The 23,742-nt window shown below is 37.5% G+C and overlaps 1 protein-coding gene across 16 annotated transcripts in view; it reads right to left on the reverse strand.

Moving 5' to 3' along the window:
- Nucleotides 1–23,742, reverse strand: part of PLEKHA7 (pleckstrin homology domain containing A7) — a 145,204-nt gene that overhangs the window by 109,296 nt on the left and 12,166 nt on the right. The window contains exons 1-2 of one of the 16 annotated variants that reach the window (XM_085581439.1): nt 13,114–16,435; nt 12,849–13,027 (exon numbers count right to left, since the gene is read on the reverse strand). The exons of 14 other annotated variants lie outside the window; for them this stretch is intronic. The gene's annotated coding sequence lies outside the window, so the exon portion shown is untranslated. Of the gene's footprint in view, nt 1–7,286; nt 12,828–12,848; nt 13,028–13,113; nt 16,436–23,742 lie in introns of those variants that run through there. One more of the 16 variants, XM_085581440.1, reaches the window with a different exon arrangement.

The following is a 23,742-nucleotide window of genomic DNA, read 5'->3' on the forward strand; positions in this document are numbered from 1 at the left end:
ACAGCAATTAAGTCTGTGTTGATTAAGAATAGGTTTGAGATTAAAAAGATCATCACCATGCTTGGAAAGACTTTGTTTAAAAGCTATTACTAGTGTAAATCACTCTTTCCAGACTGTGCTGCAAGCCTGGCTTTGCTGAGCCTCCTACTTCCAAAATCTCATTGCTTCCCACTTGAAAAGGTCAGCCAATGCCCCCCTCAGATCAGTCACCACAAGGTGTTCCTCAACTGAGTTCTACCAAAATAATCTGACTTTTTCAAGCCACACAGTAGAGTATAAAGGAACCCATATCACTGAGACAGCTGCTGATGGAGAGACAATAAAAAGTTATGTTTAGCTGATCCAAGGGGACAGTAAGCTCCTGGAAAAGACTGACCAGTAAGAATGAGTGATGTCCCCAATCTCTTGCTCAGTTACAAGTTTCTTATCTGTCTACAGCCTTTAGAAGTGCACTAAGCCCTCACTCATTTCTTAGAATGCCTACACAGAGTTTAAAGACCGGAAGTTTATCTTGATTTACTTCATCTTCAAGTTACTGACTATTTCTGCTTAAATATACCTAAAAACCTTATCAATTTGCAGGTTTGCACTCTCTCTGATTAATTTCCAGCTGCTTAAAGGAAGCAATCTCGAGACTCCATCAAAATGAAGATAACCTGCCACTCACCCTAATTTGAAACGTTAACAAACACTGAAAGAATAAACATCTGTAAGGAAAGGAAAAATGCAAAAATTCTATCTGGTTTAGATAGAACAGAAGCTAGGAAAAACACAAATAAAACATGTTTCTAACCCATGAAATACAAGATAGATGTTCTTGCTTGGCATTCCTGGACAGAGCAAACATTGCTGTAACACCCAAAACAGCAGCGAAGGCTTTTTGGCTGTAGTTAAGCTTTTCCCATCTCTTTTCATGTCTCGGCAGTTTTATCTGCACTACGGTAAGAAGGGTGGTTAACACTAATTTTTTCAAATCTGACTCAGATTACACTGATTCAAAAGACTAGCCATATCTTAATTTGAGGGTTTACAATAAGAAGATTAAAACAAACCAGCAGCATCTTTGTTTTTAAGCACTACACATTGAGCAGCAAACAAGTACCACATCAGAGAAAAAGTAGCTGTCATTACATCCATCCCATCTCCCAAACATTTATGGTTTCAAAGAGAATTATGAATCCTCCAGAAACCTTCCATTTTCTTCTTCATACACCTTTACAATACAGCTATTTTGGCCAAGACAGCAGCAGGGCTTTATTACATTTCCTCTGCTTAACAGGATTTTTCAAATGAGCAGCAAAGCCTGGGAGCAGCTGGAGCTTCAGAGGAGGATTGCCTCATTATCAGTAGCAAGAAGCAGAATAGATGAAGCAGAGCAAAAAGCCAAGTTCTCCATCTGAAGGGACAGTTACTGTCCCTAATCACAGCCTAAAATCAAGACTGCTGCTGGTATGTACATTTGTGTGCATTGCTATATAAAACCAACATCATAATAGTCCTATATGAATTTACAGCTTTTTGTTCCTTTGTGTAACATTAGTTTAATTTGAGAAATGTGATGGCAATTGAGTTATATGAAAGAGCTACCTAGATGCAATTAGAAACCACCACTTCTACCAGTTTCAGCAAGGCACTTCAAAAATATAATGAAATATTCATGGCCATATTGTGACATAAGAGCCTACAACCAGCATAAAAGAAGCAAGAGGAATTGCACAACAACCTGTCAATTAAGAAAGGAAAAAAATAATGAAAAGCTGTATTTGGCAAGACAAATTTTCCCTCACAATTCTGTTTTACTCTAGTCTTGTCTCTCATTGTTAGAAACTATCAGAAAACACTAATTTTTACACAGATGTAACATGGGATAAATACTGCATGAACATTTTTTTTTAATTATCAGATGAATGTTTTCATATGTAGGAAATAATTAGTTGAATACAAATTCAAGGAAGAAAAAGCCTGAAGGTTTAAAAAGCAAGAGAAATAGAACACTCAAAATTAGATCCAAAGCATGACCTAACAACTGAAAGTAGAGAAATGCAGAGATAATGCATAATGAATGCCCAACAGTAAACTGATCAGTAAGCAGGAGGTACCTGGCATAAGTCACCTCTGTAGCACGGCAGTGAAAAAGACAAAATTCAATACCAGGATCCATCATGCCAGGCATTTCCAGAAGAGACAAGGAAATATTCTAAGCAGCCTTCAACTGCGTTTCAGCAAGTCTTTATCAAGAATATCAGGCCACATTCTAGATGATCCACATTTCGAAACCATCAAATAGGTGAGTGTAAAAAGGGCTTTGTGTACCTGGGGAGGAGATCAGGATACATCAAGCACTCTGTCATTTGAACAAGCCAGGGCCCATGGATTTGGTAAAACACACCACGAGCAGGGAACACAGGAGCTGAAGCAAAGCCAAGCTGGTGTCTGAGGCAGAGCAACTGAAGATGGGACACTGACATCTGATAGTCCTCTGTTCTGTGGGGTGCAGGACAGCTCTGCTTAAAAACAAACCAACCAACCAGCAATACAAATATCTTCACTAAAAAACAGGAATGGCAGGAGACCAACAGATACCAGACTGCCACTAGTTAATGCAAGTCAGAACCTCGAGTTCCCTAAAGGTATTTCTAACACAATCTGGTACATACACGAAAAAGAAAGAAAAAAAGCCCTCAAACAAAAAACCCCAGATGCAATTAATCAGTCTATGAGGTAACAATGTGGTGAAAATCAGAAGACACAACTGAGTCAATACCTGCTTGCAGACATTAGAAACAAAAGCCAACTCACCAGTATTTCATAACACTGCTCATGCAAAGAACTTGTTGCTGTTTGTAAATATCAGTAAATATTTTGGATTCTGCTACATCTCTAAAACCACGATGCTTCTCCAATTGTGCAAACACCTATTTGTTTGGAACTTCAAATCTTCTGAATAAAGAATTCTCAATAGAAGTCTTTCGTCTGTAACATATTAGAAGACAATCTGTTATGAATGTCTTCAGTCATAACAGATTGTTATGATTGCCCTGCTAAGTTACTGTGCAAAATAGATTTAACTCTTCTTTTCTTGTTGGATGCCTTGGTTCCAGCAACAGTACTGGAATCTCCTCTTTATGCCCCCATTAGCCAAATGAATGACAAGGGCATTTTCTCCTTGCTGGGAAAGTAGGAGCTGAATTACCATACATTTCATTAAGAACACACCTTCTTCTGATATGACCCTAAGTACATAACCTCAGGAATCCCAGCCTGCTCTGGATTCCTTAGATTGTCCCAGAATTATAAACCCACTTTGTTGCTGTTGAACCTGTGCAGCCAGGATGTCCAGCCTACTGAGGCATGGATGTTTAAAATCATCAAATGATCTAACTAAATCTAGAGAGAAGATACTCCTGCTTCATCCATAAAAGGATAAACAGCAATACCCAAAATCTTGCCCCAAATTAAGGAAGGAAGCAAGACTTTAGAGTGTAAGCCTCACCATTTCCTAGTGAAGAACTGCAGGCAAACAGAAAAGCCTAGACAAGAAGAGGTTTCAGGCAATCATCCAGTCCAATCTTTTGCTAAAAATGAGACTTTAGATGATCCAGAGTCATCCAAACTGAATCTTGAATACTTCCAGCAAGGGAAATCCCACCTCTCCTCTAATCAACCTACTCCAATATTTAACTGTTCCCAAAATGAAGAATCATCTATCCTGACTGATGACAGTCAGGGACGACAGTGAAGGCTTGGAATGCTATACTTGGATGCAAGAGTGGAATGCTTTTACAGCCCCTTCAAGCCCCAAAGAATGCAAGCACAATCCTTGTCACACAGCTTTCCTTAGGTGTGCTTTTTCCAAAAGTGTTGGGGGGGGGAGGGAGGGAAAGAGGATGGATTTGCTAAGCTCTTACTTATGCTAGAAATAAATGTTATGTTAAACTAAACATTCATGTATTTGTAATCAATACACCGTAAGTACTAGACTTGGCCATAGAACAGCTGACAAGAAAAAGCACACTGGAATATATTTGGCTAAGAGGCACTTGCTCATTAGTGCTTCAGCAAGAAGAGTCACGCAGGGTGGCATTAGTCAGGGAAATACACTTTTCCAATACTGAGCCAGCCTTGCCTTCAATCCAACAAAAAGCTCCTGGCAGGCAGCTAAGAGCTGCCATTTGCAAACAGAGGTGGTATTTGGAATCTTTACTCAGACCCCAGCTCCTGGAATCATGTAATGACTTGAGAATGCATGCTTTCATCTTACAAGGACGGTCCTAATATTCACATTTTAAGAGGAAAAAAATAGGCTCTGAAGATGCTCAGGGGAAAAAAAAAAAAGGTGAATAAATAAGGAGTAAGAGGCCAGTAAATCTAGAATATGTTAAGCAATTATAAAGAAGCATAGATTCCAGATATTCTGCTGCACTCCACAGATAAATTATAATCAGGTGCACAATTATGCTGTTTTTTTCATTTTACTCAGAAGTTGCTCCTAACTCCTAAATTCTAACAATTTCCCTTGTATGTTCTTTTCCCTTTCCCCTACAACAACAACAAAAAAAGAAATCAGAATTTGACCTCATAGAGACAGTAGCTCAAAGTGAATTTAAATAAGCAAAACCAAGTCAAATTATCTGGCTTTACTATTTCTCAGCTGTCCCATCTATCTCTCATTTCTATACATCCTTTTAAAGCTAAACAAGCCATATAAGCTATTGTCATAAATGGCACAAAAAAAAAAGACCCATTCCAGTAAATTCCACAAAGAAGCAAAGGCAATTTGGTAATTTTCTCATAAAGCTGTTGTAGTCCCTCACAATGAAGATCAAAGTAACACACATGGAAAAGTAACTAAGCACAGCAAAGTCTTAAAGAAGAATTATGGCAAGACAATCTCAGATGCCTGCACTGACATTTTTAAGTTGACTGTAACTTGAAGCTGTAACTTGACTGTTGACTTGAAGTTTTGCTATAGCATCACTGACAGTAATGGAGATCTTCAGTAGCAGTGATTTGACTGAAAACAAAAAAAAAAGATTTTTAAAAACAAATATTTACTCGTAAATATTTTAGCTCATACACTGAAAATCACAATAAACAATGAAGATTTGAACAAACATCTCTCTTACAGAGCTCTCTACCATTCTTTGAAAAAAAATCCAATACAACAAGCACTCTTCTTCTGAGTTTGCCAAATTTATGAAGTTTCATAGCTGTATTATGTTATTTAAGCAAACTGAGCCAGAATAGATAAGCACTTTGTGTGCTCATAAGATGCTAAAACAAGATGCTAAAAGTCAGGCTTGCCTTTAAGGGTGCTTTGCCATATACAGCCACTCTTCACAGCATAGAGCTAAAAAGGAAACCAATGCAAAAGTTGACCAAAAGCCAAGCTTAATAAACCTTCTAAATTTACTAAGACATTTTGAAACAACACTGGACTAGAGGCTATGTAGAGCTCCATTTGGAGGGTGAAGAAAAGCTGACAGAAACTTCATGACATCCAAGAAAGACAAATGCAGGCTCGTGGGATGGAATAAGCCCATGCAGCAAAGGCTGGAGACCAATTTGCTACAGAACAGCTTTTTACCAAGGGGTCCTGTGGGTCTTTGTGAAGAAGCTGAACACAATTTATTTATTTATTACACTATTTTCCTTCTACATCTTGACCTCTTCACTAGGTTAGAGCAGAGAAATGCAGAAAACAAACAACAAAATAATCTATACCAAGAGAGTGTTACACACCTTCAGGTGTCCCAGAACAAGCAGTACCAGGAAGGCAGGGTCAGGAACAGACAGTCCTTGTCTCAAAATCAAGAACTAGCAAAATCACAATAAGCTGGTTCACTAATAAGGACTGACGGGCTCCTGCAGAAAAGTACAGGCTGACAAAAAGAATTATGAAAACCTCAGCATACTTTGCCAACTGCAAGCTCCTTGTCCCCATCACCTAGAAGCAGATCTGACAAAAATCAGTTTCAACAAAATTCAAAAAGACCCTCCTCACACACAGAGCTCCTTTGGTCCTCTGGGTGCACTCTCCAGAAGTCTAGAACACTCCCATTATTTTCATGAAGCTCAATGTTCCCACTCTGAATAAAGATGAAGCTTTAACAAAGATAGAAATGGAAAATTACACCACTGATGCTCACTGTCTATCTCGGAGAGATACAAACACTGAGATTTTTGAAATAAGAAGTACAACTTATTTCTATTTTAAAAATACATGACATTCCTGTAAAGTGGGTTTTGATAAGAATGTTTTGAAATTACATTTTATTCCAGTATTTCTATTTTCCCACTGTCTCAGGAATACTCAGATATGTAGATATAACCATACACCATTGTATTCTTGGCTTAAACCTGCCTTCTTTAAATCAATTTTCTTGGCTTAAACCTGTCTTCTTTAAAGTGTACATTGCAACATAAAATTTTATACTCTTCCTGCCTGCCAATTCAGAAGAAAGATTTTGTCTAAATCTGACCAACTTGTTTCCTTCTGCAATCTCACTGAATTCTCAGAATTATTTTTATAATTCTGAAAATTGTAGCCCCTCATCAAAATAGAGACACCTAAAATAATTGCCATCTTACATTAACTGCAATCTGGTATTTCCAGTGAAGAAAGAAATCAAATGTGTGACAAGCCCATTTTAAATAAAATGCCTCATTCCTACAATTCTTTTTTCTTTTTGCATTAAACAGAATTCTGTTATTTAGAAATCCTCACAACCGATACACTGGAATTTTTGGAATTTTTGGAATTATTTATCGCTGATTATTTGCCTTAATCACCACTATATTCTACCAATATAATTTTTTTTTGTAGATAAAAAGTTACTGTTCCCAACTCTTCCCCACCCAAAAGGACAGAAATAGCCACGCTTTCTTTAATAAAACTCTTAGGGCTTAAGACATTCTAGTAAGCTTTGTTACAAAACAAAGCAAACAAAACACCAAAACCCAACTCACAATTCCTATGCTCTTCGTTGGATTTCATTATGAAATAGACGTAGGACAACATTCAATTTCACCACCTCAAGTTAAAAATATGAGTTTGTTTTGCCATCTGTGGAAACTATTTTGCAGGCAGTCAATACCACAAAGATCAATAAACCCTATAATGGATTTCCTTCCCAAACCCTTGCAAAATAACTCCATATTAGCATAAAAAGCAGACAGCAGAAGATTGCAGATTAGCTGCAGTTTTCAACATGACTACATAAACATCTGAAGAACAATAAACAATTTATCCTATTTACTCAAATGAATCACTTCAATTTGCTCACCAGGAACTATATATGGACAGGTAATCCTTCCACTTTCTGGGACACAAAGAAGTGTGCCTACTTTAATTTGGTTTAATCCACAAGTGCTTCAGGAACGCTGTCCAGCAGCAGAGTCCCATTCCCTACACTGGCAATAAATGCCTTCTGCAGGAGTGGAAGGAAGGCATGCCATCTTGCAGGAAAGGCTCCCATTGCATTCATCTTTACAATTTAGCTGGCCCTTCTGGAAGCTGTTAAGCAACACACATTTTGCTAAATGTCACACCAAGTGCATTCCACCAGATGGAATGTACCACCGTGTCCCCGCAGAAAGCACATCCTCCCACCACAGCTGGAGGTTTGAATGATTCTTTGTATTCTTTGTTTAAAAAAAGAAGGATAGAAATATCAAGTTTTTTACAGTAGTAACTCTCCATGTACCAAAACAATAGCTTGGTGTTTTCCAAAGTTCTTGAAAAGCAAATGTCTCCCCATCTCAGCAAAACAAAGTGCCCCATCCCCAGGAAATTCGACAAACCTAAAGTACATATCAGAACCTATCAGTGATCTAACCTGGGTGTCTGAATATCCTTATATTCAGTTTCCATAAATAGTACATTAAAGCCTAAGCTACATTAAACTATTCATACCTGTATTCTAAACTTCACAAGACATTTATTGTCTATAAGCATTGGTAAAGTGGCCATTTTTTTAAAACGTAAGTTTAATGCTCTTCCAATAAAACTTTAACAAAGGCATTGTTTAGCAAATTGCTACTTTTTCCTATCTCTGTCAAAGGATTTTTGGCATAATAACTTCATTTTAAAGCTCACATGAAATCCAAGGTAAGCTTTCACAGGTAAAATGACTTAATTTTAATTATCCATTGTTTTTATTTAACTGGAGCTATTTTAGTTCTGCTCAGGGAAGTGACAGGCATAAAAAGCAAAGGCAAGGCAAGAGGGATCTAAGAAGATTAATGTAATAAAAAGTAAAATAAAATTACTGCAGATAGGAAGCATATAAACCAAATTTCAAGGATAACTGTCAAATCTCAAGAAATGTCTGCTCTCTTGAGAGGTGAACATCTCCAAGTTGTGCTCTACTTCATTCTCATCTGCCATGCAGCTCCACTGAACATATCATTTTCCAAAAAGCTAAAAAGCCTAACAAAGATCCCACTACTGCTGAGAGGAGCAGTCCCACCTCCTGCCTTGCCAGTGCCTCCTCTGCACTGGTACTGGTGCCTGTGCAGCCCAGCAAAGGGCAAGGGATGCAGCTGAAAGCAGTTTCCCATAGGATGTGCTTCCAGCTAGAGCAAAGAAGTGAGCTGGAGCATCAGGCTGCCAAACAAGTGTTCCAGGAGTGGTCAGGAGAGGCCTGCAAAGGGAAGATACCGTGGAGATGTCAGCATCCCCTTCACTGACAGCTCACTCTTGGATTAATTTCAGCCCCACTGAAATTTATTAGCCAGCCAATTTGTGGTGTGCTCATCCACAGCCATCAGGAAAGGACTTTACACCTTTCCCTTCTAATGGAAAGGAATTTGTTGAATTAATTTGCCTCTAACTCAGCCATGCAGTAATCCAAAGCTCACTGAAACCAGCAAATTTCAGATTAGACCTTTAATGACTTAGAGTGGCGAAAGGACACAGTTGACTTTCCTTGTCCTTTGTTTCCCAGAAATGCTCACAAACAGGCACATGTTAATTCCTTTGCCTCTCCCACACAACAGCTGTAAGTAGCCCTCTGTCTGGTGGCAAAAGCCACTTCAGCCAAGCACATAACAGCCCCCTAACCAGAAACAGTAACCCAGGAAAGGAATTCCACGTCCTAGGAAGCAACAACAAACCTTCCAGGGCACCATTTAAAGTCTCTCAGAATACCCAAAGCATATGGCTATGATGGAGTGAGGGGACTTGAGAAACTGCACCATACTGAAGACAAAATACAAAACTATCCAAGGTCACCTGTTTTTAGAAAAAGTCTTGGTTCTTCTCCCCATACACTTCATAACCTAAAAAGGGCGAGCAGCTAATGAAATGAAGGGGAAAAAAGAAAACCTTTTAAAATAATATAACCTTCAAAATAGGTACTGCAGTACTCTTAATTATTTATTCATCGATTTTCTGATTAAGACGACTCCAGTTCTTTGTCTTTTACTTAGATACTCCTGCTGACAGTATTTTGTTAGCTGTTAGAAATCTGAGAGTTCACAACAGCTATTGTAACAAATGAGAAGCAAAACTATGTCTTTGTTGAACAGCTTAATTATATGCAGGCAGAAAACATTTGAGGGCCAAATTGAACACAGAAAAATAACAAGATATCCGAGTTTGTGCTCAGACTCCATTTAAAATTAAAACTTTTTTTAATTACAGATTATCTAGACTAAATAAGAAAAACCCATGAAATGTTACACCACAGATTCCATTTTGAAATAATAGTATGAGTTTTAAGGAAGACAGCATCACCATTTTCTTTTATAAATACTTGTTATTCCATCAGTCCCAGACTAGTAGAAAGCTGAAAATAACTGCATAGCAAGGAGAGAGCTCTCCTCTCTGGACCCCAATCAACAAGGACAGTAGTTAACATATAAGTATTCATTTCAGGATCTTTATTGAAAGCATTTAAGGGAAGTTCCTTACCCAAGTAAGTGACTTTTGTAGCCCTGTTCCAAAAGACCCAGCACCAACCAGGTCCCAGCTGCAGAGTGAATTGGTAGAAAGCAGCTGCACATTAAGCGTGCACAGAAGACACATTCTTGTATCTCCAAGCATCAATTGCTGAGCCAGTCACTGCATTGCAGTCCCCTGCATTTCACAGTGGAAATGAAGGAAATTTGGGGGAACAAGTCCCCTGATCTATATTAAATGTCAAGATCCATGAAGTAGTCCTGGAAATGACATTCTGTTCCCTATACATGAACACAAAAGTGACTTTTTCAGCTGTCATCTCCATGTTACCTACAGCTAGACAAGAAGTAAATCTGTGTATGATTTCTAGCTGATGGCTTCACAGAAGAGTCATGGGTGAGCATCACACTTGAGTGCTGGGCAACTACAAAATAACCAAGTCCCCACGAGACTAAGGTTTGAAAATGGCACAGATTTTAGAACACTTCATTTTGCACACTTATCCTTTGGTAGCTGGTCATATCAGGACAGCAGGCTCCCAGATAACCTCAGTGCCATCCCTCTTTCCCCTCCACTGGGGTAAGGAAAACCTGTAATTCTACTAAAAACAGGATTTCAGCAGTCTTAGATTCTTAGACGATTCTAGAAAATAACCCACTTATAAATGTCTTTTAACATAGTATTAGTGAAAAAAATAACACAAGGAATAACAGCTGCTAAAAGGCAGAACCAAAAAACCACTTCTACTGAAGTAACAGTCAACAATGTAAAAGCACACGTAAAACTAATCCCACTTAATTCTTTATGAATACTTTGCTTCTTGACATTAAATAAACAACAGGGAAATTAAAAAACACTGAAATTATTTACACCTGTATTTATGAACACTACTGTAAAAATGTTTCTAAACATGAAACTTTTTAATGGACATGACTGAAAAATTTTGAACTAATTGTACAGACTTACATTATTAAATAAAGTTAGCTTTATATACAAGTCCACACATACACTTGTATTTATATACAGATTATATATTTTTATATAAAGTATTCTGCCAATACTTCTGTTCATTCTAAGACTACTGGAAAGATTTATAAGCTAAAATATTAACTACCAAGGTAATTTATTAAATTAATAGGTATTGTTCTTCAGCCAAGAACAGCATACTGCTGAATACCCTCAAGTCACAGTTTTTATTGAGATACACATAGAATTGTGCAACTTTTACTGAATACCTGGAAGTTTCTCTCTAATAAAACCTGCATATATAATACAAAACATTAAAATTAAATATATATATTAATTTTAAATGCTGCTCAGTAAGCGCTATCACAGCATTTTTTGCAAACACAATTGTGCCAGGAAAAAAGTTTGTAGAAATAGGAACACAGAGATATTGAAAAGAGTAACTTTTAGATTGGAGCCTTCAGGATCAGATTACATTAAGAATATCCAAGAATATAAAGGAGGTGAACAGCTTTAGAAGCAATCTATGCCAGAACTGAAAGTACATTTAAATGGCTGAATTAGTATCACAAGAAAGTCTAGCCAAGGAGCCTTTATCCATTTTCTAAGGCAGGACTGCAGCTTGTCCTAGATCAGCAGGGAGCACAGGAATCATGTGCAGCAGGACTCCAATTTGGAAATGATTTTTAAAAGGAAGGCATTGCACACTGTGTAACTTCCAAATACACATGGGGAGAGTACACTGAATTATAATTTGGGCATTTGATTCTGACAATGACAAAGTCCCCCAGACTACTTAGAGAAGTTAATTCAAACTTTAAAGTTTGGGAAAAAAAAAAACAAAAAACAAACAAACAAAAAAACCCCCCCAAAAAAAAAACCTCAACTCACAACATTTAGTCATCACACTGAAGGAAAAGATGACTAAATGTAACCAGTTTGGAATGACATTGTTTAAAGCACTATTAATCAAAAAATTTGGGTGAGAAGCAGACAAGGAATCTGAAGGTAGTGAGAAAGGGAATAAGCCAACCAGAAACAGAACAACAGGGGGAAAAAAAGAAACCAAGAAACAAATTAGAGAGTAACAAATGATCTACCTGATAAATAAATCTAATCCTGTATATCTCCCACTTCCACTTTATTTTTTTGAACAAAGAGATGCATACAAACATATGAATGAAAAAATGAAAACTTCCCAAAGCTTGGTTAAAAATAGCAACATACTGTTTTTAAGACAGTTCCCCTTTTTGACCTTTCTGTACTTTTTTCCACTTCCAGAATTATTCTGGTAACCACAGCCTTTGCTACAATTCCTACACAGCCTGAAAGCTTAACTCTCCATCCAAATGCCTGGCTATGTCAAAGTACAAGTTCTATACAGACAGAAATCATGTTTCTTTAATCAATGTACCCTGTTTTAAAATGCAGAACTCTGTCAGCCCAGCTTTCCCACTTTTAATATATTCTCTAGCATGCCTCAGAAAAAGTTAAACTGCAGGACAGGAGAAATGCATGTCAGGAATGTAACAGCGTGCAAAAATGAATCTGTGACAAGCCTAGGGTTTATGAGATTGTAACTGCATTAATTTTCAAGACATTTTGATTTTTCTTAAAACTTATTTGAGTGACCCATTATTTAACATTCCTCATTTTCCATCCATTAAAATTTCACTTATGAATACTTCTCAGACCTGCCAGCACATTCAGATTACTTGAAAGGCTATTGTTAAAAGCTCATATAAAAGGAAACAATACAGATAGCATGAATTTAACTCAGAGAACAGAAAGTTTATGAGAAAAGTCAAGGTATGAGATTTAAAGCTGACAGATTCAAGCCTTTTATTATTTATCAACCAGCCAATATTCTAAGTAGGCTAACTTAATGGTGTGCAAGTACCACTTATCCTTTAATGTTATCTCCTATTTCACACAAAATTTTTGCCTCCTATCTTTTAATATATTTGTTCATACTCACTGTTTATGGGTACTTTTGTAGAAAACCCATCAATAAGGATGATGCACATTCTGGCAAAACACCACACACAAGGAGGGCTCGCTGGAGGTGAGGCTCATGGCATCTCAGAAGTGCAGTTCCAAATTCAGGAGCTCAGCTACAAGCAAGATGTGAGGCTCTCAAACTGCCAGCTTGAACTTCTAGTTAAACAGGAGCACATCAAACATTTTAGGAGAGCAATGGGCACATCAATAGCTGCAGAATTAAAAGGAAAAGTGCCACACACCATCCTACTCCTTTACCCCATGGCATTTCCTCTGAATTTCATCCTGTGTGTAGTTTCAGCCAACGCTGTTCTGACTTACTGATACTTGCTCTGTCCTTAGGAAAAGACCTTTAAATAAGCTGGGTTCTCAGCTCCCTTGTCCTGAAGTGCTACTCCAAGCTGGCCCCCGAGTCCCAGCCCTCCCCAGCACAAACCACAGCACTGTTTATACATTCCTACATTTCTTCTGCGTGGCTGGTGAACACAGGACCTCCACCACTTCTTCAGCTGATTGCAACTCAGATAACTGAATGGAACTTATGAGGCACACATAATGAGAGTTAATTATGTTCACATGATGCAACTGAATTTGTGGTCACACAAAACCTCAGCTACTCTGACAATTGCACAGACCTAGCGAATCCTCATGCTCAAGGCAACGAGCGCACTGAACTGACTTCAGAAGAGGTAAGACAGGACCAACATGCCCAGGTGTACTAACCCAAACCATAGCAGGATGGCTTACCTAAATCTTCCTCACAAAATTAAATGCACGTATATCTACAGAGTTTTAGGCTAGAATTTAACCACCTAAGAAACACATATGGTTATTAGATATAGCAGTAACAGCAGCAACTATTTTCTTATTTTGGGTACTTTAGCCACATAAATTTGATTCTTGTAAGTACTGACAGAAGACCAGCTCTGGTAAGATTTGAAATTGTGAACACATAATCTATCATCTAATTTCATCATGTAGCTTAAAAACAAAAGTCCTCAACAAATGCCTCAAAATGGATGACAAGTTTGAACACTAACTGCTGAAGAAATTTCATTTTCTAAAAAGGCAGTCTTCAAGGTCACCAGCTGAATCATCACGAAATAACCTTTAAATTCATTAACCAAATCAGACATCATCTGTTATATTTCAGGATTCCCCCTCTCATAAAAACCATGAGTGAAACAAGCATTAAATGCATCTGCCCAGACCTATAACAGCAGAGACAGTAGAGACACCTGATTTCATACCAATTATAATAAGTGCATGTGCTGAGTGATAGGAGAAACAACTCCTATTTGTTTTAATAACTTCATTATTCTCCTAGTTATTAAATAGATGTAGGAGAGATTTTATAAATAAGGAAAGCTTTGATATGTATGGTGCTATTGCTCTGGCTTTATTCTAGTACTCTGTGCATAGAAACTGCAAACCATTCCTATATTTAAGGAATACACACACAGATACTCTGTTCCAGTCAACCAGATATTCTTTCCAGCTTCACTGAAAGTGTTCTCCTCCTTTCTTTGTCCTTTTTAAATTCCTGGAATGTCACACACTGAGGATTCTACAAAAGTACGATGCCGATGCTGAGGTACTGTATTCTCTACACCAAACAATTTTGTCTGCAATAGAATGGCAGCACGTGACATATTGAAAAGCACTACATGTGCATCCTGGCCAAATTAACATTCCCAGGATTTGGCCCTGGCTTTAAGCCACCAAGCAGACATGCTCTAGCTATATCCTGTAATGATACACTGTTTTGATAACTACTGTATTTTTTTCCACACCAAGTAATTCAGCAATCACAGCAGTGGGGACTTAATTTCCTCATTTACTGACCAGTATACAACTGAGTAATCTCCTAACCATCCTTGAAAACGCTCATGCCCAAACATTATATATATACAGCTGCTCACATTCTGTATACATCCCTCCACTAACTCTTTGCCTCTGCTGTTATGAACTGCAAAAAGCAAAAAGTTTCTTGGGCAGCACATAAACACAACCTTGACTGTTCTAATGGTTCAACAACAAACAAAGCATTTGTGGTTTAAAATATTTCAAACAAGTATTTTTTATTCTAGTGTATAAATAGAAAACTATTATGAAAAAAAAAAACAGCCTATTCAATAACCAATCATCTTAACTGAAGAAACTATTTACCAAAACTTCTGAAGGCACCAGAAGTCATAAAAAAGTTGAAAACTGCCATTTGCATCACATGTATGAACAAAAGTAATTGTTGTTGTGTTTGAATAAGGCAGACTACAAAAACACTTTACACTACAACAGTGGATATTGTAGGACCCAAGAACTTTAACAACTTAAAGTAACAATAATGTTTTACCTGACCTTGCCTGGAATCTATTCCTGGATTTGCTGGATAGCTCTCAAGTAGAATATTTACTCTACAAGCAGCATCTTTGTAAAACCTTCCCATCCAAAGGATGCCCTCTGACAAGACATTTAATGCTTGTTTTCCACAAATCCAGTACGATTTTTACCTCATTAGTGTATGAACACAAGTTCTGCAGTTCTGTGCTGATGCAAATGTTAAGTCCTGTTGTTTCCACATGTGTGTGTGTGGGAAGAGGGAGGGTATGATTGTTTTTAAAGACAGCTAGTATAACTTGTCATACCTCCCAGACTCTAGATGATGAGAAAAAGGCTTTTGAAAGGCTTTTTATTAGCAGCATGTATGGGTTTCAAGTCATATATATATCTGCAGGCAAGCACATTTGTTGCACAGGGTTCTATACCTTTGGACTTCCCCCAGTTTCCCCTGCAGTTCAACACCAATTTATAGCAGAATTTCTAGAGGAAAACAACAAAGATTCCATGAGCAATCCATGCCAAGCCCCAATTAAGACTTTCAAAACAGTAATTACTTGGTGTCAATTATGCCAGCACTTCTTATATGAGCACGCTTTAAGAATCCAAGCAGGGCTAGCCAAAGACTGCAAACACTTTATTAGCCTTTATTCATTCAACAGAATCTCTCTAAAAGCAACTATAAACCCAAATCTTCAGCAGCTGTCTCACATTTTTTATTGTAACCCCTCAGTATTGTGAAAATAATAGGCCTTTAGTTTGGAAATAGTTATTTTTGCATTTCTATACAGAAACACACTAAAAAAGACTTTAAAACAGACATACGTTAGAGGTTTTTAATTGCCATTCTAGTCTTATATAAACTCTTTTTAATGACTGAAACACTTCCTTAAGAGTAAACAATAGGAATTACCAACACGTGCACCTTCTCATTGCAAAAATACTCAAATTCTCTAACAGCCTCAAAATGAAGTTTCTAGAAGACACAGGAACACTACAGAGCCCAGTTGGTTGTTTTTTTTTTTAAATGCAATATTAAGGTTATCCTTTCTATCAGCACATATTTAGTTTGCCACCTCCTCTTCCAAAGCACATGCATTACAAGATTTTCACAAATCCCCCAAAGAAAACTACATCGCAGAATAATTCCTCTTTTTCACAATCAACCATGTCAAATCTTAAGTGGATAGCATTATTACAAGTAAGTTAAGTGATGTTTAAAAATTACTGGTGCCAACCTACCCCTCCACATGAAGTACTCAGAAGGCTTCAGACTCCTCTAAATCATCATGCAGAGATGCTGCAGAACCAAATGACAAAAGCACAGCTATCTGTTTTCCTGAGGCAGAGCACACCACTCGCTAACTTTTAAAGGCACAATTTCAGTACAAATTTGATTTATGAACTGGAGAAAAAAAATACCAAGTGACTGAAGTAAATAAAGTTAAAGGTCTTTTAAACATCTTTCCCTAACTTCAGCTTTTATGGACAGAAATCAGATATTTTCTTTAAATTTAATAATGCACAGGTTGGTTATTTAAAAAAAAAAACTTTTTTAATTCTAAATGTGAATTTGGAACAAAAAAAAAAAAAAAAAAAATCACATAAAAGCTATCCAGGCAATTTTTGCTGCAGACAAATTTTGTGTCAACTTTCCAAGCCCTCAATGCTGTTCTTCCAGTATTTGCTAATGTGTCCATTCCAAGTTTGGCCCACCAACCCAAGAGCACAATCAATGTTTTCCAAAGCTTAAATCCCCATATTTTAAAAACCAAATAAACAAACAAACTCCTACCACAATCATGTTTTGATTTCAGAGAGGTTGGAAAGCCCCTGAAGATTAGCTGATCTGGCAGAACAACCCAAGCCTGCCAGAACAATTCATCTGGCTTAGATACCCTTCCTTGGAGCCATACTTCCTGAGGAATGCTCAAAAACAGATGTATTTCAAGTGGTATTTTTGATATACAAAAACTTGTATTCCAACATGCACAAGAGGCAGCAACAGCCCTGGCTCTTCCAGGGCTCACTGAAAAAAGCAGTGGATCGACCCACTGCAAAGGGTTAACTGGCAACTGCAGGGTTTTGCTGCCACTTACAATAGTGCTGATCTTTGGGGATTAAATGCAAACTCTGTGAAATGTTTGCATAATGATATCTTGCAATATTCAAAGTACTGTATGTTGCTGTGTTTATAGTGCCTCTGTTTTTACTGGCCTAATATTCCTAATAAGCAGAAGAGAAGGATACACTGTTCTTATTATCACAAGCTCCCTCACCAAACCACATTATTTTAAGTTACTGGTCCTAAAAGGAAAAACAGTTCTAGCATCATTATTTTCTTCAATGTCCAACTTAATTCCTTGTAATCAATACTAGGCAGATCATTTAAATAAACTTCACCAGGCACAAAACTCCAAATGTACCACAATTCCACTCTGAATTCTCATTCTTCGTTTTTTACAGAAATTGCACAAAAATCCCTTTGTTATCTAGGAAAACAAAGATCTAAAGTTATTCTTAGTTATGAAGCTAAGGAGCTTAGAGAAAAGATGCATCATTTCAACTGCTTTTCAAGACTAATTAATCCAAAGTGAGACATTTAAAAAGTAGATTTATTCCTTAACAGTTGCAAAAAGTTGGCAAAAAAAATGCCCTCTTGTGGCACAGCACAACCCTGCAGAGCCTGCCCTCGGGTCTTCCAACTTAGCTTTGAGAACAAGAATGTATGACTCAGGGCTTGTTTTGAAACTCAAATGAGATAAGAAAAGCAGGTAATAAAGTAAACTAAAACTGCAGGTATCATTCAGAGCTTGAATGAATGCTTGAACCCAGTTTCTCTATGTGGCTCTTTATTTTTTTTTCTGAGTGTTAATCTAAGTAGTGAGTACATCTGGCCCTCCTATAAATCTGAGCATAATCCAATTCCTGGGGAAAGCTGCTCACTGCACTGTCACTTTAGCAGGTTCCTGAAAGGGGAGTTTTTGTGCTGCTTGAAACTCTTTATTAAGGAATATGTGTAAAAACAATTTCAACACCTTCAACAATAGGCAACAATTTCCAAGACCACCTCACTCTCCCCCACCTCAGACCATTAATTCTCAGATGTACCACTGACTGTGAGAGGAACAACTGATAGACCACTACAATCAACAGTTTTTTCTCTCCTGCAGCAAAGCTAGCACAGTACACATTTTTCTGTCAATAGAAATGTGGCTGCAACAGCTTCAACTCCCTTACTTGGAAGAAGCATCTTTCACACAGGTATTATTTTTTTATGCTTCTCTAGCTCTCAGCCTTGCCAAAATGATAGTAGAAGTAGTGTTTCATTTGCAAGCAAACAAAAAAAAAAAAAAAAAAAGGAAAAAAGCCATTAAGAAGCCCTTTAAACTGAAGTCAACCCTCCACAAGCACTAAAATCCTGATGCCAGAGATGAGAAGGGGCCTCTCCCATCCTGAGCCTCCAACACAGCAAAGAGCACTTCCTTTAACACATCACTCTTGGCTGCGTCTGCTCAACCAAAGACAGTTTTGGCAGCCTCCCAAATTATTCCTTTCATTCCTGAGGACAGTCCTCAACAGCTTGGGTCCCTCATGCTGCTCCTCCCTGAAGAGAGGTGCTGCTCTGTTTTCCCAAAGCACAGCTCAAGCAGGAAGCAGAGGCACAGCAATATCTTACTGCTGCTGCCAGCTCACCTGCAGCAGCCCACAGCAAGGTCACACTCGGCAAGGTGAGCTCCTGCCAAGTGCTCGGATGGAGCTGGCAGCAGCACCCACAGCCCTGCACAGCAGAGACAAGGGGCACATTTGGAAGTGGTATGTCTGAGACAGGAAAAAAAAAAATGCATTTTCATCTTTTGCCTCAGTGCAATAATTAAAAAACAAGGAAAAAACTCCACCTACAAACCCTCAATCAAGCATAAAATTTTAGTTAAAATATTAAGACAACTTTAGAACACAAGATATTTTAACTATTTGAGTATCTGACACTTTATCTTTTCAGACAAAAGCCATCCATGTTTGGCTTTTACAAGGGAATTTTTGAAGTTTTCAGCTGAAGTTGCAAGAACTTTTTTTAAAATACTTGTTATAAAACCAAATAATTTTAAAATGAAGTTACTGTTTAATACTCAGTGAAATCACTAGGTAATTTCATCTCCAAGAGCACAGATGTAAATTCAAAAGAAATTAATCTTTTTTGATAAGAGTCAGTGAGCTTTTTCTCAAAACTTGGTTTGTGTGTATTTGAGATGGAAGTCTCCCCATGACGAGCAGGATGCACACAGTGTATTTGTAGTGGTCTGCGCCCCCCAGACAAAAGAACACCTATAAAATGGTCATGGAAACACACACATGGCTGGCAATGAACACCAGAGCAGATTCCTCTGCACAAAGCCCTGCCAGCCCTGCTGCAAAGTGACTCAGGCAGTTCAGAAACCACCAGGATTACCCTGACAGAGTTTAGCAACCAACATGACAACAGGGAGAACCGGTAGGATTGAGATATTTTTCAACATTTTGCTCACCCAGCACTTGCAGTAAAGATTCTCAAATCAAAAGTCATTAGGCTGCATTCTTCCAGGCGGAACAGTTCAACAGCCCTTTTCTTCTTAAATACAACTGAGCTTTTCATCGCTTTTGAAACCAATAAATCAATATTTCCTTCCAGAGTTATCCTCACTTGTGTCTATTTTCTATATCCTGGTCTTGCTAAAGTTTACTATCAGCAAGTGAATAAAACCAAGCCATAGGAAGATCTTCAAACCACTTATCTGGTCAAGATCCCACCTATTAAAAGCTGCCATTTTTCAGACAGCTGTATGTAGTTCTCCTGCAGTGCTTAAGAGAATATGTGTGTGCACACCCACAGAAAAGGATGGGCTGGGGAAGGAGAGAAAAAGAAATTACAAGTGTCCTTATTACCTCAGAACAGTTGTTAAACCACACCTAAAATGAGAAGAGATTTAAGTTTCCAACCAGTAGTAGGCTTCCTCCTCAACCATATCACAAGAAAAAAGTCCTCTCTCCATAACTCATCCCAGATCACTAACCTGAGTGCTGTCCCAGGATGTCTGCAGCTCTCTCAGTCCCTCTGTTTTCTGATCCTGGAAGGAAATTCTCCATCTCTGTACCCACCCATCTTGACATCAGTCCCCTCTCCAGAGCACTTGGGCAGAGAGCACAATTTCCCAATCCCTACAGGAAATCCCTCCTCTTAATCCCTGAGCTGGCTAGGAAGGTCTGTAATTTACAACATCACTTAGTGATGCATGTTTCAACAAATGGTATCGATGGCACCGGTCACAGGTATTTTACTTTTCTTGAAACAAGGAGCACTTTCCCATCGGCTAAAAGGCAAGAATTCATGTGACAATTGTAGGTCCCCCAGTTTATAGCTACTCTGAGTAGTTAAGTAACAAATGATACAGGATATCCTTATACCAGGCAACTTTCAAAAGGCAGCTGTGACATTGAAGATAAGCTTCTTCAGCAGACAATCTAAGAAGCCCATATTAAAAAAAACCCAAATTATTATTAAGAACATACTAAGTAGCAGCCCATTTGAGTTGGGCTGGTGTGCCTTTCTTCCAAGTATTGAAATTACTGCTTTTCAAAGTTCATAATCTCTAAAAACGGTCGTTCTTTTAGCATTTTTAAAGTTTATTTCCAGAGAAACGTTGCATGAATAAAAACCTGTTTTTCATGCCCTGCAGAAACTGTTTTCAATGCTGATGGGGGAGGGGGATATCAACCTAAGAGCTGGAAAGCTTTGAAGGGCATTCCTCTCCTGCTGCATTTCAGATTAAGTGCAAACTCCTTCCTCTACTTGTCAGACCTGTTGACAAGCAACTAGTTCTCCTCATGATTAACCCCTTTTAAAAATAATAACAAAAAAACATTAAAAACTTCACAGTTAGAGTTACCATGGCCTACTTGAAAACTGAGTTAGTGAAAGGAGTCTTTATGCCAAACAATAGTAAAGAGCCATTGAAACTGAAGGGAAATGAACACAAAAACATCTATAAACTGAAAATTTACTGCAAATTTTTGACTGACCCAACTGAAACAGCATGAAGTCCAGGAAAGACTTAGGACTGAATAGCTCCAACCATTTTATAAAGCTTTTGAAAGAGGTGTAACTATTTTTCACTACCATAAAAACACACCCAATACAGAAATACTTCCTCAAAACAATTTGTATCAGTAAGTATAGTATTTATCATGTTTTTATGAAGATGGCAAGTGCTCACCTCTCACAAGATTTATTTATCCAGCATCAGATATCAAAAATGCTTCCACTAGACAGTCTTTGACCTGCTTGAGCTTCAGGAATACTCACTGCAGGGGGAGGGGAGAAGCTGCTGGCTATGTCATTATACATGTATTTCAACATAAATGAGTTTTGACACAAACTGATTAGGAAGAGGGAAGAACTTCACTGTCAAAATTTTCCAAGATTAGAGATCTGCAACTTCCTTAAAGAATGGAAGCCACTACAAAAGCAATTGTTACCTCAGATGGAATGACACACAGAAAAAAAAAAAAAAAGCCTCTTTTTTCTTCTTTTTTTTTGTGTTTGGTTTTTCCCAGAGATGAATTGCAAAGGTTTGTTTTTAAGACCTTGATGCCAAATCATCTCAGGAGCTTTTTAAAATGCATGCACACATAATTATTTCAACACAATACTAAAAAAAAGGTTTTTTTTCTTTCCCACCATATTTTTGGAAACTCTGCACTTTAACATCATCCTTGTTAATTTAATTTGTCCACAACATAAGGTGGTAATTAATGTACTTCTTAACTACTTTCAAAATTTTGTTTAATGCTTTAGCTTCTGGGCAAGTACAGAGAAAATATTTTCTTCTCTCATTCAGTGAATTCAGTTAACAAGGGTGTCAGAAGTAAAGAAAAACTACCAGGAATACACTTAAACCACTTTTTACAATTTATGACCCACTAGGAATGGGAGAATAAATTAACATGGCTGTAAATTAAAATCAATTTGAAAAACAGAAAAGGAAATCACGACTTACTATTCAAAATTATCTGAAGTACTCAAGGAAAAAGTACTGTAAGATTTTAAAAATCCATTTGTATCACAGACATTTATCAAGACAATTAAGAGACATTTTATTTTAGCTCGCTTCAGAAGTGAAATTCCAGCGGGACCCATGTATTAGCTATCATAATTAAATTTTTTTTGTGACTTCTACTCCAGATCACCAAACATTCATTTCTGGAAACACATGGTGCAGCACGAAATACCCACCAGAAGATTTCATACATCAAATTCACAACAGTCCAAAACACTACAAAAAAAACCTACAAGTAAGCAAAAGTACCTAAATGGTTAAGCAGGGTAGAGTTCATAATCAGAAGTAATTTTTGTTCATGAATACAGCAGTTCAACTGCTGACAACTGAGGGTAATTTCTCTGATTGTCACAAAGAAATTTTGTCTACCTCACAAACAGTTAAAAGATTCCAGAAGGCCGAGTTTTCTTAAAATAATCCGTTCCTAAGTGGCAAGTTCAGCTGTACCCTAAACTTCTTAACTAAAGCTCAACCTAAAGAAAACCACAGTCAGCTGAGAGAGAAGCACACTCCCTTTAAATCAACAGGACTCTAATTCTTCACATGGGCAACCCTCCCAAACCATAGCACTCTCAATTCATACCTTATCCATATTCCTACTCAACTCCCTGGCAGAGAATTCTTACATTGGCAATTTAACATTTTCACTGCAAATGCCAGTAGCCAAAATAAATGGAATGTCAAGTTAACTGGAATTAAAGAGCTGCCTGTTAAGCACAAAAATAAATAATGCACTAGAATTTTTAATATATTTGCAGAGGTCAACAATATCTCAATTTCTGTATTACTGCAGAACCAAGAAACCCTGTGACAGAATGCTTAGGAACTCTATTAAATCAATCAAATATATAATCATGCTTAATTTGTATTTTCACCTACAGCATTTACAGACACCAAAATTCACCGAGAACAGCACTTACAGTACATTCCTCTCACTCAGTTTCACTCAAAACTGTTACACAGACCCAATAACAAGTAAGCCATGTTCATTATCATTCATGGAATTCCTGAAAAATTAGCTGAAAGGAACAAGCAGTTAATATATCATTAACATTATGGGAAAAACAAAGTTCAAAGTTGTTAATGCCGAATGTTACTTTTAAACTGATGCCATTTGCATTAGTTTATTTGGAATTATCACTGTTTATCCAGTGCATTAACAGAATTTCTTATCCTGCTATTAATCACAGAAACCTTAAAAATCCACAAGAAAAAAACAATTTGGATTTTTCTTTCTAAAGAAAATAGATTATTCACTAGCATCCCAGTGCATATAAAAATTAAGGGTTTTTTCTATACTCCCCCTGTCTACAAGAAAAAGCAACTTGCCTGCTTACAGTGTACCCCCTCCTAAGTGACAGAAACTACTCAGGAAACAGCTGTGTAGCATTCTAAACACAAATCTACAAGTGTTTTCATTTCCACACACAAACAAGGCTC

Source organism: Lonchura striata, chromosome 5 (assembly GCF_050655825.1).
Source record: "Lonchura striata isolate lonStrDom1 chromosome 5, ASM5065582v1, whole genome shotgun sequence".
Classification (NCBI taxonomy): Eukaryota; Metazoa; Chordata; class Aves; order Passeriformes; family Estrildidae; genus Lonchura; species Lonchura striata.